This window comes from Delphinus delphis, chromosome 6, assembly GCF_949987515.2.
Source record: "Delphinus delphis chromosome 6, mDelDel1.2, whole genome shotgun sequence".
NCBI classification, from domain to species: domain Eukaryota; kingdom Metazoa; phylum Chordata; class Mammalia; order Artiodactyla; family Delphinidae; genus Delphinus; species Delphinus delphis.
Genome location: NC_082688.1, coordinates 93409545 through 93427474, shown reverse-complemented (window position 1 = coordinate 93427474; position 17930 = coordinate 93409545).

The window sequence follows — 17930 nt, the reverse complement described above, 5'->3', positions numbered from 1 at the left end:
TGGAGAAAAGGGAACACTCTTGCACTGCTGGTGGGAATGTGAATTGGTTCAGCCACTATGGAGAACAGTATGGAGGTTCCTTAAAAAACTACAAATAGAACTACCAAATGACCCAGCAATCCCACTACTGGGCATATACCCTGAGAAAACCAAAATTCAAAAAGAGTCATGTACCAAAATGTTCATTGCAGCTCTATTTACAATAGCCCGGAGATGGAAACAACCTAAGTGCCCGTCATCGGATGAATGGATAAAGAAGATGTGGCACATATATACAATGGAATATTACTCAGCCATAAAAAGAAACGAAATTGAGCTATTTGTAATGAGGTGGATAGACCTAGAGTCTGTCATACAGAGTGAAGTAAGTCAGAAAGAAAAAGACAAATACCGTATGCTAACACATATATATGGAATTTAAGGAAAAAATGTCATGAAGAACCTAGGGGTAAAGCAGGAATAAAGACGCAGACCTCTTAGAGAACGGACTTGAGGTTATGGGGAGGGGGAAGGGTGAGCTGTGACAGGGCGAGAGAGAGTCATGGGCATATACACAGTAACAAACGCAGTAAGGTAGATAGCTAGTGGGAAGCAGCCACATGGCACAGGGATATTGGCTCGGTGCTTTGTGACAGCCTGGAGGGGTGGGATGGGGAGGGTGGGAGGGAGGGAGACGCAACAGGGAAGACATATGGGAACATATGTTTATGTATGACTGATTCACTTTGTTATAAAGCAGAAACTAACACACCATTGTAAAGCAATTATACCCCAATAAAGATGTTAAAAAAAAAAAAAAAGATGCTGAGCATCATTTTGCATTATATATCTTCCTTGAAGAAATATCTATTCAAGTTCTTTGCCCGTTTTTTAAATCAAGTTGTTTGTTTTTATGTTTTTGGGTTGTAGTGTTCTTCATATATTCTAGATATTAATCCCTTTAAAGATATATGATTTGCAAGCATTTTCTTCCATTCTGCAGGTTGCCTTTTCATTCTGTTGATTATGTCCTTTGGTGCACAGAAGTTTTTATTTTGATGTAGTCCAATTTATCTGTTTTTTCTTTTACTACCTGTGCTTTTGGTGTCATAGCCGAAAAATCATTGGCAAAGCCAATGTCACGAAGATTTTCCCCTATGTTTTCCTCTAACACTTTTATAGTTTTAAGCCTCATATCTAGGTCTTTGATCCACTTTGAGTTAGCTTTTGTGTATGGTGTTAGGTAAGATTGAACTTCTTTCTTTTGCCTGTGGATATTCAAATTTCCCAACATTTGCTCAAGACTGTTCTTTCATCATTGAATGATCTTGGTACTCTTGTCAAAAATCACTTGCCCATAAATGAGGGGGCTTATTACTGGGGTCTCTATTAAATTCCATTGGTCTATGTGTCTGCCTTTATGCCAATACCTCACTGTTCTGATTACTGTGTTTCTGTAATAAGTTTTGAAATCATGAACTATGAGACCTCTAACTTTGCTCTCCTTTTTTCAAAATTGTTTTGGTTTGATTGATTGAGATTGATTCCATACGAATTTGGGGATGGATTTTTCACTTATGCAAAAAGAAAAATGCCATTGGGATTTTAATATGGATTGCACTATATCTGTAGATAACTTTGAGTAGTGTTAACATCTTAACAAGATTACATCTTCCAATCCATGAACAAAGAAGATCTTTTTATTGATTGGTGTTTTCTTTAGTTTTATTCAATAGTATTGTGGGGTTTAATGTACAAGACTTTTACCTCCTTGGTTAAGTTTATTCCTAAGTTGTTTATTCTTTTTAATGCTATTGTAAAAGGGATGGTTTTCTTAATTTCTTTTTTGGATTGTCCAATGCTAGTATATAGAAATGCAACTGATTTTTTTAACATCTTTATTAGAGTATAATTACTTTACAATGGTGTGTTAGTTTCTGCTTTATAACAAAGTGAATCGGTTATACATATACATATGTTCCCATATCTCTTCCCTCTTGCGTCTCCCTCCCTCCCACCTTCCCTATCCCACCCCTCTAGGAGGTCACAAAGTACTGAGCTGATTTCCCTGTGCTATGCGGCTGCTTGCCACTAGCTATCTATTTTACATTTGGTAGTGTATATATGTCCATGCCACTCTCTCACTTTGTCACAGCTTACCCTTCCCCATCTACATATCCTCAAGTCCATTCTCTAATAGGTCTGTGTCTTTATTCCCGTCTTACCCTTAGGTTCTTCATGATCTTTTTAACTTTTTCTTAGATTCCATATATATGTGTTAGCATACAGTATTTGTTTTTCTCTTTCTGACTTACTTCATTCTGTATGACAGACTCTAGTTCCATCCATCTCACTACAAAAACTATCAAACTCTTAGAGGAAACCATAGGCAGAACACTCTATGACATATATAACAGCAAGATCCTTTCTGACCCACCTCCTAGAGAAATGGAAATAAAAACAAAAATAAACAAATGGGACCTAATGAAACTTAAAAGCTTTTGCACAGCAAAGGAAACCATAAACAAGACCAAAAGACAACCCTCAGAATGGGAGAAGATATTTGCAAATGAAGCAACTGACAAAGGATTAATCTCCAAAATTTACAAGTAGCTCATGCAGCTCAATTACAAAAAAAACAAACAACCCAATCCAAAAATGGGCAGAAGATCTAAATAGACATTTCTCCAAAGAAGATATACAGATTGTCAACAAACACATGAAAGAATTCTCAACATCATTAATCATTAGAGAAATGCAAATCAAAACTACAATGAGATATCATCTCACACCAGCCAGAATAGCCATCATCAAAAAATCTAGAAACAGAGCTTCCCTGGTGGTGCAGTGGTTGAGAGTCCGCCTGCCAATGCAAGGGACACGGGTTAATGCCCCAGTCCGGGAAGATCCCACATGCCGTGGAGTGGCTGGGCCCGTGAGCCATGGCCATTGAGCCTACACGTCTGGAGCCTGTGCTCCACAATGGGAGAGGCCACAACAGTGAGAGGCCCGTGTACCACCAAAAAAAAAAAAAATTCTAGAAACAATAAATGCTGGAGAGGGTGTGGAGAAAAGGGAACACTCTTGCACTGTTGATGGGAATGTAAATTGATACCACCACTATGGAGAACAGTATGGAGGTTCCTTAAAAATCTACAACTAGAACTACCATATGACCCAGCAATCCCATTACTGGGCATATACACTGAGAAAACCATAATTCAAAACGAGTCATGTACCAATATGTTCATTGCAGCTCTATTTACAATAACCAGGACATGGAAGCAACCTAAGTGTCCATCAACAGATGAATGGATAAAGAAGATGTGGCACATATATACAATGGAATATTACTCAGCCATAAAAAGATGCAACTGATTTTTGTGTGCTGATTTTACATTTATAAACTTTGCTGAATTTATTTATTAGTTCTAAGTGTTTTGTAGACTTTTTAAGATTTTCTACATATAAGTGCAAAGTTTTCTACATATAAGTCATCTGAGAACAAATAGTTTTGCTTCTTTCTTTTCAATTTGGATGATTTTTATTTCTTTTTCTTGTCCAATTGCTCTGGCTAGGACTTCTAAAACTATGCTGAATAGAAACAGTGAAAGCAGTCATCCTTGTCTTTTTCCTAATAATAGAGGAAAAGATTTCGGTCTTACACCATTAGTAACATGTTATGTGAGGGATTTTTATATATGGCCTTTATTATCTTGAGGTAGTTTTTGTCTATTCCTAGTTTGTTAGGTGTTTTTAAAATTATTATTATGAAAGGGTACTGAATTTTATCAAATGCTATTTCTGTATCAGTTGAGGTGATCGTATGTTTTCCTTCATTCTGTTAATGAAGTATTTTACATTGATTTTTATACGTTAAATTGCCTTGCATTTCAAGAATAAATTCCACATTGCCATGGTGTATAATCATTTGAATGTGCTTTTGAACTTGGTTTGCTAGTATTTTTTTGAGAATTTTTGCATCAATATCTATATAGAACATTGACCTGTAGTTTTCTTTCTTTGTAGTGTTTTTGTCTGGCTTTGATATCAGGGTAATTCTGGCCTCATAGAATGAGTTTGGAATGTTCCTTCCTCTTGAATATTTTGGAAGAGTTTGAGGAGGATTGATGTTAATTCTTCCTCAAATGTTTGGTAGACTTAACCAGTAAAGCCATCTTCTCCTGGGTTTTACTTTGTTGGAAGATTTGTGATTACTGATTCAATCTCCTTAGTGATTATAGGTCTGTTCAGATTTTCTATTTCTTTATGACTCAATCTTAGTAGCTTGTGTGTTTCTAGAAATTTTTGCATCTCATCAAAGTTGTCCAGGTTTTTGGCATACAATTTTTCACAATTTTCTCTCATAATCCTTTTTATTTCTGTAAAATTAATTGTAATGTCTCTGCTTTTATTTCCATTTTTAGCTATTTGAGTCTTCTCTCATTTTTCCATTGTCAACTTTGTTGATATTTTTGAAGAAATGACTCTTGGTTTCATTGATTTATCTATTGTTTTCTGAGTTTTTATTTTAATCTCTGTGCTAATCTTCATATTTCCTTCCTCTGTTAGCTTTAGATTTAGTTTGTCCTTCTTTTTCTAGCTCCTTAAGTAGTAAATTTAGATTGTTGGTTTGAGATCTTTCTTCTTTTAAAATGTGAACTTTTACAGATATAAATTTCCCTCTTTGCACTGTTTTTGCTGCATCCCATAAGTTTTGGTATGCTGTGCTTTCATTTTTACTTGTCTCAAGATATTTTCTAATTTCCACTATGATTTCTTCTTTGATTCATTTGTTTTTTCAGAGTGTATTGCTTAATTTCCATATGTTTGTGATTTTCTAGTTTTCCTTCTGCTATTGATGTCTAGTTTCACTCTATTGTAATTGGGAAAGATAGTTTGTAAGATTTTATTATTTTTAAATGTATCAAGACTTATTTTGTGATCTAAAATATAGTCTATTCTACAGAATGTTCCATATGCACTTGAGAAAAAAATACATAAATTCTGCTACTGTTGGTGAAGTATTTTGCATATGTCTGTGAGGTCCAATTGTTTTATAGTGTTGTCAAGTCTTCTTTTCCTTATTGATCTTCTGTCTGATTCTTCTATCCAGTATTGAAAGTGCGATATTGAAGTCTTCTACTATTATGGCTCTTTCTTATGTGACTCTTTCTACTATTATTCTAGAGCTGTCTGTTTCTCCATTCAATTTTGTCAATGGCTGCTTCATATATTTAGGAAATCTGATGTGTGGTACATATATATTTATACTTGTTCTATCTTTGTGGCAAATTGACCCTTTTACTGTTATATAATATCCTTCTTTGTCTCCTGTAACAGTTTTTGATTTAAGTATAATTTAGCCTGGTATTAGTATAGCCACCCTTGCTCTCATTTGAGTACTATTTACATAGAATATCTTTTTCTAACCTTTCACTTCCAAGCTGTGCATGTCCTTAAATCTAAAGTGAGTCTTTAACTGGTTTCTAGAGTTCCCACAAGGTCGCTTTGGTCTGCATGTTGTTATTTACTTGATATTTCTGTAGAAGAGTGAGGACCTGGAACTGGTTTGCCATTTTGCTGACATTGCTTCCACATAGCCCTTGATTTTTGCTAAATCAAATATTGCCCTATTTCACCCCCTGGGATTTAACCTGCACCATCTCATTCCTAGAGCCCTGTGAAAACATCTTTTTCATAACACATGCCTTGTTTTGTATGAGAATAATTTCTCTTCCTCATCTGAGTATGAGAATCCCTGTGGACTTGCTGGAAACTGATTCCCAGGATCATCTCCTTGTGAATCTGGGTCAGAACATCTCAGGTGGACCCCAGGAATTTCTATCTTTAACAAGTGCCCTAGGTGATGCTTAACCAGGCAACTTTGAAAAATAACGTAGTACAGGCTGCCATTGATATGGGAGCTGCCACTAAAATTTTCAGTGTTAGTATTTCCCACACTTAATGAAATGCTACTAGATAAAATAGTAATATCTAACATTTTTCCCACTTACTGCAGGCCAGACACTGTTCTGTACACTAGATATATATTAACTAATTTCATCTTTCAATTACCTATGAGATTGTTCTTATTATTATCACTCCATTTTACAGATGAGGAAACTGAGATATAGAAAGTATAAGCCATTTTCCAAGGTCACACATATGGTTAGTTGTGGAGCCTGATTTAAGCACAGGTCATATGGCTCTTCACTCTTTGTGCAGGTGCCCAGGCAGCTGTCACTCTTATTATCTATGTTTTCAATGTTTTATTACTTGAGGAAGTCTCCTCACAGACAACATGACATGCAAACTGGCATTAGCACCTGAACTTCAGACATGCCTCAACTCCATCTTTTAGCTTTACCCTTGACGGTTTCCCAAAATGCTCCCACAGGACTTTCCTGCAGGTAAACCAAGGGTCAGTTTTAATTCCTTCTTTATCCTTGTGTAGCATTTGGCACTGTTGGCCACAGGCTTCTCCAGAGAACTCTCACGTTCAGACTCTGTGTTCTCTGGCTTCTCTTATTGCTCTGTTTATGTGGGTGCTCTTCACCCATTAAATGCTGGAACACCTTGGAGCTTGTTTTCAAACCCTCTTCTCCTGGGCATCCTCACTAGCAATATGCTTACAATTCCCAGCCCTAGGTCTTCATGCAATACCCAATTATTGGGCCATTTATCTACATGCTATTTCCCTTTAGATAGCTCTCTGGCTCACCAAACTCAGCACACACAAAGCTGAGCTGGTCATCCACCCCACAGAGCTGCTTTCTTCTCAGCTCTCCACTACATTATACAGCCAGGTGTCCAACCAGATCTGCCTGAGTTCTTAAGGCTCTGAGAGCCAGTCTGTTCCATAAGTACTTATAATTAATCAGGCTAATTTTCTACCAAACACCCAACTTTCAGTGTCTGGACACAGCAAAGCTTCATTTCACATTCACACAGTCTCTTATGGATGTTTCTTGCCATGGGGCCATGTCTCAACAAAGTGCCAGTGGTCCTGGCCCCACCTCCCATGCCCCTCACCCTGGCCCTCCTCCAGATCTCCGGGATAACTTCTTTTCAACTCCAAAGCTCTGATCAGATGCCCCCTCCTCTAGAGGTGGCTTCATGGCCCCTACATCAAAGTGGTGAGTTGTGAAACAGGGACAATAGGGGCCACTTTGCAGAGCAGCTGAGATCTTATGAAAAGAAAATGGCAGTACATCCCCAGGACGATGCTCCAGGAGACGTATGCTTCTTTTCTCTCTGCTCCACCTGTACCAGCACTCCACGTGCACAGCCCTGACCCTGCACGACGAGAGTTGGAGTGTTTGCCACCCTCCCAAGACTGTCGAACTTTCAAAGCCAAGGATTTTGTCTCTTATCTTTGTCTCTCTAGAGCCCAGCATAATGCTGCTCTCATGGCCGAAATTCAATAAACATGCATTCAAGGATTAAATGCAGAGGATAAAATGAGAAAAATGGAAGAAATTATAGGTCAGTAGTTCTCAAAATTTAGCGTGCATCAAAATCCCCTGCAGAGCTTGTTAAAAAGCAGGGTTCTGATTCAGTAGGTCCTACAGGACCATCAGCTTCTGGTCCTCTCACCTCCCTTTGATAACCCCACTCTGAGGATTGTCTTTTCCAAGCCACCCTTGTGATAGATGCTGAGGTAGAAGGTATAAGATGTTAAGAAATCTTCTTAAAATTCCTGAGTCATTTTTGGTCACCCACCTTCAATTTCAGCTGACGCTGCTGTGGCCAGTTCCAGAAAGTTCAGAGTCTTCTTGCACTGGACAAGTCTCACCTGAGCTCTACACATCTTCCGGCTTCCTAATGGCCTCCAACAATGGCCAGTGGTCATGACTATCCTCTAGGAGGGCCAACCACCACCCATACTAACAACTCTAACATGGAAGAATGGAAACAAAAGCAGAAGCTCTCTAGGAAAAAAATGATCCTGAATTGGTTTGGTGCGTGACTCACTGACATTTGCTAGGTACCTACTGTATACAAGCACGGAGGTAAGGGTTAAGGGACCAGAGAGGAGTCTAATGTTCTGAGGCCCCTGACCCCCACCCCGTCTAAAAGGAAGGGAGAATGTAAGTAAACATGTTCAGAAAAACACTAGAAGCACAATGGGAAAGGTATGAGCAAGACACAGGAGTGGGAAATTAACATTTGCTTCCACAAAGAGGGGAAATCAAAGAGACACTCTGGGCAACATGACTTCCAGCCTGGACCAGACACATGAAGATGTTGGGAATGCTGGTCACAAAGACACCTGGAGCAGCCCCAGCAGCAGCTCAGACCTACCCCATCACTTCCTGCAATGGGCAGTCTGGCTCCAGGCATAGAGGGACAGTGTCTGCCTGTTTGCTTTGCTGTCTTCTCAGAAATACACTTCATTCTGAGATGCCTGCTAGATCTAGGGATTTAATAAAAAATATATTTGTTCAAAGCCAAGAAGGTGAATTTCCTATTTCTTGTCTGTTTTTAAATTTTTTATATTGCATTTTCCCTTTCTTATTCCTCAGTCAAAACACATGCTGTGGAGAGACTGAGGTCTTCATTTTATGAGGTTATTTCCAAGAGGTGTCCAGCACTCCTCAGAGGAGGTGATCTCCTGCTGACTTTTACATTATCCATCCATCTCTCCCAAAGCCACTGACTAGCGTTGATGAGACGGGATCACCAGCTCGATCACAGACCCAGATTGTTCTGCAGTCTAACCTGGCTGCACATTCCTATCACCCGGGTAAGTTTCTAATCCTCCAATGCCCAGGCCTCACTCCAATGAATTAAATGTGTATCTGTAGGTTTAGCATCTAGACTTCGGCATTCTGTAAACTTCCCCAATGATGGACAGTCACGTGTAGCCAGTGCAGGAGCGACAGCTCTTTCCCAGGGATTACCACCATCCCACAAGCGTGTGCAATGGTTCCCCACAGGGACAGGGCAGGGAGCACACGTCATTTAGTAGAATTCCGTCCTTCCACCCACAGAGACAAACGAGCATCTTTGTGTACCCACCGCAGACTCACACAGCATTTTTCAGCAGATCACCCAAGCAGTGTTTGCCAAACCTGAACAAAAACAACATTCCCTTTAAAAGAAAAAAAACTCATCATGGATCTCCTGTCTTGACTTAATTATTCTCATTGTGATGTGACTTAAATATGTAACAACATGAAATTATGTATAAACTTTGTGCGCTTTTCAGCTTTTATATAACTATAATAATTTTCAAATCAAGGACTATAAAACTGCAGACCCCATAAAATACAAATAGGCCACATTAATTTAATGTGACAGGTGATGTCGTTTGGCAGAAACTAATTTGCCAGTATTGGGTTTAGAGCAGGAAGCTGTCACCTCTGGGCTCATTTTAGAGATGATGTTTCTGGATTATAATTTCAATTAAAAAAATACAGGGCATGTCTGTCCCATAATAACGCTGTTCTGAAGATATTAATAATTCCAAGGCCTTGTTTTCTGGCTCAGGATGGCCTGTCCCTTCAAGCCCAGGCACATCCTCTCTGGAAACACTTCTGTCTTAGGTCTTCAGTCAATGATCTAGGCAGCACCCTTGGTTCTTCTCTGCCCTCACTTAATGCTGGGCAAGTCCTGTTAGCTCTCTTTCCAAAATATGCCCCAGCATCTCCGTGTCTGTCCTCCGTCATGCCCTGCTGCACTAAGGCCCTGTCTGCTCGGCAGCCTCCTGCCTCCCACGGCTGCTGGCCACCACCCACTGTCTACCTACACCTAAGCCATCCTTCACACGTGTAAACAGAACCCTGCCCTGTGGCACCCTGTAGGAGTCCCAGTGCGCACTTGGAATAAAATCCACTCTCCTCTTTGTTCTACCCAAGACCCCTGCTCTGACCCCTGCCCACTTCTTCATTGTCTTTAGCTACTGCTCTACTCACCTTGGCTGATAACAGCACAGCCTTGGCCTCTTTCTGCTTCTCAAACACTCTAGACACCTCAAACCTCGGGCCCTTGTGCCAACCCGTGTCTCTGCCCGGAAGGTTTATGTCAGCTTCAGGCTGCCTCCTGGGAGAGGTGACAGAAACACCCACATGGCCAGCCAGTCACTCTCCAGCTCCCCGAGGTCTATGTAGCACTTGGGGCTCTCTGCTATTGTGCATCTTCATTTCTTTGTGTCTTGGGGGAGGTATTTATTTAGCTAATGCAAGCTACTGTAACAAATAAGCCCCCCAAATCTCCTGGCTTAGCCAGCTATAATTAAAGTTTACTTTGCACACATATGAAATCAAAAATGATTGTTCTGATGGGCAGGTAGGTCTCCTCCAGGCAGTGGCTCAGGGACCCAGCCCCGCCCATCTCAAGCTTTCTCTACCTTGACCACGTGCCAGAGACAGGAAAGTGGACCCAGCATCAGCCCTCAAGCAGCAGCCTCTGTTTTGGGCATGCCCACATCAGCATGTTCCATGTGCAGAGTTCATTCCCCCACTATCACTCTCTTTACTAAATTCTTGTCAGCTATTCACTTTCCTGGCCTTTTGGTCTTCATTTGGTAGAGTAATGACATAAGTCCACATTCAGATGCAGGTATAGAAGTCATGGTCCATGTCTGTGTGATGGACAGCTGGATCATTCTTGATATGCTTCTATTAACCTTTGAAAGTTATTATCAAACCCAAAACCCAAAATGAGTGTGTGTGTGTTTGTGTGTGTGTGTGTGTGTGTGTGTGTGTGTGTGTGTAAAATAAATGAAGTCCACCCAAATGAGAAGGACCAAATATTATTTATTCGAAGCTTGCTGTGGCAAGGGAGTCAGCCACCATTGTTACCTTTGACAGAGACTCAAATCCTCACACAGAGCAAGAAGGGAAAGTGTCAAGTGCACTAAACTGAGACAGTGGGCCTGGGGAAGCTGGGGGAGGGCCAACAAGAAGGGACATCCCGTGCGATTGGTTAGGGAGCACATTTGACTTTCTACTTAAAAAACTTTGCATAGAAAAATGTCGTATTTCTCAGCACCTGTAATATTGTATTCACTCAACTGGTATTTATTGATGATCAGGATATAAGGGCAGCAAGAAATTGGGCTACACTCTAAGTATGCAGAAGCAAATGAGACACACATTGTCTCCAACCTCAAGAAGCACATGGTCTTATGGAAAAGCCTAATTGCTTAGATTGTAATGACTTATGATGTCACAGTAGAGCAGCTTGTCCTCCAGGAGGGCAAGTGTTGTCTGCTGTGAAAGCACTGTGGGCAGGGGCAGGGGTCAGGAAAGGCACATAACCAGGCCAGGTCGAGCGACCTCCTGAAGATAAGACCTGAAGAAGTGGCTCGGGGCAGGTGCATAGCCCAGAGGTGACCCTCCAGGGCCACTGGGGGAGCCTCATGAGTGCCAGATGCAAGGAGGGAACCCTTCCAATGAAAAGGTGTCAAAACAGCCTGAAAAACAGAGACAGCAAACCGTTCACACTGACCTCTGGGCAGAGGCTTCCCTCCTGTCCACCAGGTCATCCATCCCACAATATTTAGCCCTGAAGTCATTGTCCTGAGCCAGGGACCAGGGGTTGAGGACCAGCTGTGGCCAAGAGACAAGAGATCTAAGCTTTGATGGAAGGAATACTCTTAGGGTGAAACTGACAGCCAACAAGTACATTTAAAATACACACACTCACATTCGCATGCACTAACTCACACACACACACTCATACAACCATAGACACACATACTTACCCAGACACATTCACTCACAAAAACTACACACACACACACACACACAGTGCTGCATACAGTGACAACCACTGTGGGAAAATGTAAGAGAGGAAGATAGAGAATGGAGGGTTGGGGCAGATCACAGTTTTCAATCATGTGGTCTGAGAAGACAAGATCCGATACATGATCTGAAGAGGTGGGAACAAACCAAGACCTGAGACACGTGCTCCAGACAGAGGGAGCAGCAAGTGAACAGGGCTGGAGGCTCAGGTTGACATAATGAAGGAAGAGCCATGAGGTCAGAGTGGCTGGATCAGGGCAGTCACAGGGGTCAGGTGGGGTCAGGAAGAAAACAGTCAGGATTTGAAAACCCGGTCAGGTCTTGTGAGCAACTATAAGCACGTAGCTTTGCTTGGAGGGAAATGGGGAGCATTGGAGTGTTTGGGGCCGAGAGGTAACATGACCTGTCTTTGGTTTCCAGAGGCTCTCTCTGAGTGCTGCATGAAGAACTGAAGGTAGGGGAGCAAGGGCAGCCTCAGGGAGCCCATGGGGTCGCTGTTGCACTGATCCATGCAGGACATGGCAGTGGCTTGGCCCAGGATGGCAGCCATGCAGGTGGGGAGGGGAGCCAACCCGTCATGAGGTTGTGGAAATTCTACCTCCTCAAAGTCCCTTACATCTGCCCACCTCTCCCACCTGGACCTCCCCAATGCAGAGCAAGCTCGCCAGGGCTGCCTCCACATGGAGCTGCTCTAGCCATTTCCACTCTGGCCAGGAGGATCCCCTCAAATTACACGTGGCCCACCAGCCAGGCCGCAACCCCCAAACTCTTCACACAGCAGATGATACTGGCACCCACAGCATCCCCTTATCATGTGTTTGGCACATACTAGGTATTCAGCAAAAATATGTGGAAGGAATAAATGAATTTCATATAAGGGTATCAAATCAGCTAATAAGAGCAAGAGAAGCCACTAATGTCTAATCAATGCCTATAACCAATAAATATAATTTACTGGCTCAGCAAAGTAGTAAAAATTCATCAGCAGTCTTTAGCCCTGTGTACATAGTCTGCAGTAGAGCAATCCCTCTGACAGCAGTAACAGGAGGTTCCATAAGGCAGTCACCAACTCTGGGAACATAGGTGAATGTATGCTCAATGGTTCATCCATGTTAGTTTCTAAATAAAATAACGTTATCCTTATTTCCAGACTTTACGACCACCCTGCAGATACCCAAGTAACAAGGTGACTTTAGATTCTAATTTCACACCCATCCCAAACAATGGAAATCAGCTAAGAGCCTCTCCTTCGGTTAAGGAAAGGACAGAAATACTTAATCTGACCAAGTATCAAAATCAGCCTAGATGAACTAAGGACAGGAGTACAGGATGACATAGACCAGTGAATTCTATGAGAACTCATGGTTAAATGTTCATTCCATGCAGTTAGATCATTGCAGAAGTGAGCTGCTAGGTGTCTTAGGTACCTCTTGCTGCTGTAACAAATTACCGTAAACTGTGTGGCTTAAAACAACATGAATGTATTATAATTCTGGAGGTCCAAAGCCCTAAGTCCATTTCACTGGGCTAGACTGAAGGTGCCAGTAGGCCTGCCTTCCTTCTGAAGACTCCAGGGAAACACCTGCTTTCTTGCCTTTTCCAGCTTCAGAGCCTCTCCTTTTTCTTGGCTCATGGCCCCTTCTTCCATCATCAAAGCACATCGCCCCAGACTCTGCTTCCATCCTTGCATCTTTGCTCTTCAGCTCCACCTCTGATTCTCCTGCCCCCTCTCTGATAAGAAACCTGGTGATAACATTGGGCTCACCCAGGTATTCCAGGACAATCTCTCCATCTCAAGATTTTTAAGTTAATTCTAGCTTCAAAGAAACTTTTGCTATGTAATGTAACACATCTGCTGGCTCTAGGTGTGAGGAATGTGAACATCTTTTTGGGGCCATTATTCAGCCAACCATACTAAATAAATTCCAAATAAAAGCGTGGTTTAGATCAATCTGCACATTCCTTGGAGAATCACTATTTTCCTTAAAACTCTTCAGGGACTCCTGCTGGAGGTAAAATGAGCCCTTTAATCTCCTGGCAATTTGATTTCCACATGGGGAGTTAGGAGCAAGAAGCAATTGGAAAAAGGCTCCCGTAGGTCCACAGAGCTCTCAGCTCCTGGACGACAGCTGAGCCGGCTGGCGGGCACCGTGGAAACACTCTTTCTCTGCAGCTGCTTGTGAGGCACCTGCTCAGTGGATTAAGGAATGACTAGGTTTACTTGGACTTGGAAGCCTCTCAAGCCCTCCTTTAAATAGATATTTCCAGAAAAGTAAAATGGAAAAAAAGTGTGTATCTATTAAAATTTTATAATGGCCCTAAGACATGGATCACTGCCTGGATCCATGGGAACAACAAGAGGAGACGCCAGAAAGATGAATTAATACCGTGTGGCATCTTTTTCCCTTCAACTTGAACCTCTTCCCACACCTCCCCACCAGCCTCCATTCCAGTGAATTTTAAAATCTCTAGCTTTTGAGCTCTCCAAAACTCAAAGGAAGCCCCTGTAATCTTTATTTAAATGACTTTTCTGCACATAGGTTGTTATCTTCGAGATGTTCTGGCCATTGTTCACAACAGTGGCCACCCAGAGGCAAGTGTGCGCGACTCCAGTGCAGAGTCGTCCCTGGTCCTTACCATTTCCTTTTTCACATGCAAAGTCCATCACAAAACCTGCCAACTCCACCTCCGAACCACGTCTCAAACCTGCCCCAAGCTCTCCATGCCCATTGCCAATGGGCCAGTGCAAGCTGCACTGCCCTTGCCTGGACCACGTGACACCAGCCTAACTGGTCTCCCCCAGCTTCCTCCCTCCTGGCCTCTTTTCCACCAGCTCCATCTGGGGTGACCCAGCCCCAGTTCTCCAGCCTCTACTCCATCCTTCCTCTCATTCACTCTGCTGTGATCTTGGCTTTCTTTATGTTTCTCAGCACATGCCACCACCTTCTTTCACACTGCAAAGCCCTGCACGTGCTGTTCCCTGCACCTCAACACCTTTCCCTTCACTCTCAGCAATGACAGCTCCCAGTCCATCAACCTAAATATCTCCTTAACTACCCCGGGTGAAGCAAGGGCTCTCCAACAACTCTCCTCCTCCCCTGTGCCCTGCTTGTTTCCTTCATGCTGCTTATCACAACCTGCAATTGTGATCAACCAATTGACTGATTAGCTCTTTCACTTGTTTCACTTCTGTGCCTCTAATTAGACCGTACAGGGAAGGGTGTGCTGCTTCCTTTTCCTGAAGCTTGCACCCACGTGCAAGGAGCTGCACCAGGAGTGACACTCTTGGCGACTCTCCATGTCTCCTGACTCACCCCTTCCAAGGGAGAATGAGGGACTTTTACTGGGAGAGAAATTAGGAATGCTTCGTGTCAGGAGCCCACCCTGTTGGCAGAGGGCCCACGATCTGCTCTGTGCCCCTTTCACAAGCATTGAGGGTACAGCTGATGCCTGGTCACAGGTGAGTGAGTCCATCTCCTGGGTGTCCAGGACCAGCATCTCTTGCCTCACATATAACTTAGACTTGTCACTTAGGAGGCCAATATTGTAACTACCATATGCGTGACTCTTTGTCTTAGTTGTCAAATACTGTAGTCGAGATAGGATCCCGTAAAGTGTTTTTTATTACCCACTCCTCATGCCAAAACAACAACCAACCGAGCCCTGGCTGAGAGCTCAGCACATGCCCACCGCAGGCCTTGGTCCCTTGTGGTGATCAACAAGTCATCAATGAACAAATGCAGTGATGGTTTGAAAGGATTCCTGAGCGAGTGAGTGGGTGAGAAGTGATGGGTAGAAATGCTTCTTGAGCAGGACAACAGCCTTGAAGGCAGAGCGAAGATTCGGAGCTTACACAGAAGCATGGGGTGGGGTGGGAGGCCTGCTGCCCTCTGGAGCGGGTTGCTTTAGTTTTTCATCGATCGTGCCCCCGGGGAGGAATCCTGCACCCGCTAAAGTGGGTGGCAGCCCCATGGGGTCCTGGCTGGCTCGGCCAGGTCAGAAGCACCTGGAGGTGGGCCTGCTTCCTGTGGATAAGAGCCTGGTGTTAGTGGTCAGTGGGAGCTGATGAATGTCCTCACTGCCCCTCACCTCTTTATTGACTTGGTCCTGTGATAATATTTGATTCCATGTGTCTTAGTCAATGCCGGCTGTCATAACAAAATGCCACAGGGTAAGGTGGCTTAATCAACAAACATTTACTTCTCACAGTTCTTGATGCTGGAGATCTGAGATCAAGGTGCCAGCAGATCCAGTAAGAGCCCTGTTTCTGGTTTGCATATGGCCACCTTCCCACTGTCCTCACATGGTCTTGCCTCTTGCAGAGGCACAGAGAAAGAGAGCAGGCTGACTGGGTAACTTCTCATAGGCCCACCAGTCCTGCTGGATTAGGGCTCCACCCTTATGACCTCGCTTAACCCTAATTACATCCTTAAAGTCTATATCTAAATACAGTCACATTGAGGGTTAGGGCTTCACCAGATGAATCTGGAGGGACACAATTTGGTTCATAACATCACATGAGATGCCCTCACTACCTTTCCTCAACCCAAATCAAGTGAAGTACAGCCCACAAGCAGGTCCATTTCACCACAGGAATGTGATAACAAAGGAAAGACAGCTCTTTCCATGGAAACCAATCAGAGCATACTCCGAAGATGACATTTTAGATGGAAACCAATCAGAGCATACTGCGAAGATGACATTTTAGATTTTTAATTGTCCTTGTACTTCTCCTTGAGACCGACTTGAACCTAAATTGGAAAATGGGCCCATCTGCTCCTCCCTTCATTTCTTTGTCTGGTCTAATTTCACCACAAGGATCCAGGGAGCTTCCATAGAAACCTACATGGATAATGATTTGTTCTTAAATACCACATCCTCAAAGAAAAATCCAATTTAAAATGGAGAGCAATAACCATATCCTCAGGAATTGGGAACTGACCTCCGATGAATGTATCTTTTTCAGATTATTATTTTGCCCTGAAACTTTGGATCCCTGCCCCTGTCTCCCCAAGGGACCAGAGTGCAGCCATGGATGCCTGTCCCACAAATAGAAGTGGAGGTGTTCCTCCAGCCAGGGGTCAAGCGAATGGGCCAGCAGTCTTGGGGTCAGGAAAATAGCCCTGCAGTGCAGGTGCTCATAGGATATGCTGCTTCCATAATAAGGTTCCCACGAGCATGCCAGGGTTAAAGCCAAACTCCAAGACTATTTCCTTAAGCAAACCCATTCCAGGAAGTCAGAGATGAAAAAAACATTTCAAGAGAACAGCTCAACGTGTGCAGAGCAGGAACTAGGAGATCATGGATGCTTTAAGGAGATAAAAAAGTTCATTTGAATCTCTAAACTCTGTCTAAATATTTAAGGATATGAAATAAAGCTATGTGGCTTTTAAGACATTTACAAAGAGATGAGGCTTTTCCTCCATTTTTACTCGGTGTTCTATTGATGTTTGTACTACAAACGTTTTTAAAGAACTGCTAAATCGTTTTCCATCAGAGTGCAAGCTACAGTCGGCCTTCTGAGCATACAGGATCAGGCTGGTGTCAATGTGCTCATCACCTCATAAGAGTCACCCCTGGTAGGGCATCCATGGTGCAATGTTCACAGGTTGGGCTGTTAACCTAAGTCCACACGGTGGTCCCCAGACTCTTCCTGCTTCCTTCCACCCCACTGACCATGCTCCAGAGTCCCTGAGAATCTCTGCTTTTCCTCCAACATTCCAAGCGAGTTCCCGCCTCATGGTCTTTGCATTCTCATATCCCCACCTGGAACACCTCTCCCCAGAAACCCACGTGGCTGTCTCACTAATGTTACTTATGGTCTCTGCTTAAATACCTCCTTTCATGAGGCATCTCTGACCATACTTTGATACTCTTCCTCATAGATCTTATCACCATATGCCATGCAGATATGCCATGTACTGTTGATTGTCCAGTATCCCACCCAGGAAGTGAGAGCTTCAGGAAAGAGGCTTCATTCAATCGATTCTGTTGCCTGCTGTACCCCAGGTGCCCGGAACATAGCCTGTGCATAGCAGACACTCAATAAATACTTGCTGAATGAACGAATGAGCATATCACAGGCACCATCATATCAGGAACTCCTAGAAAGCAGGCATTGTCTCATTTACATTCATTTATATTCACATGCTCAACAAATGCTTGGATTTGATTGCCTGCATCTCTTCTCTAACTGCA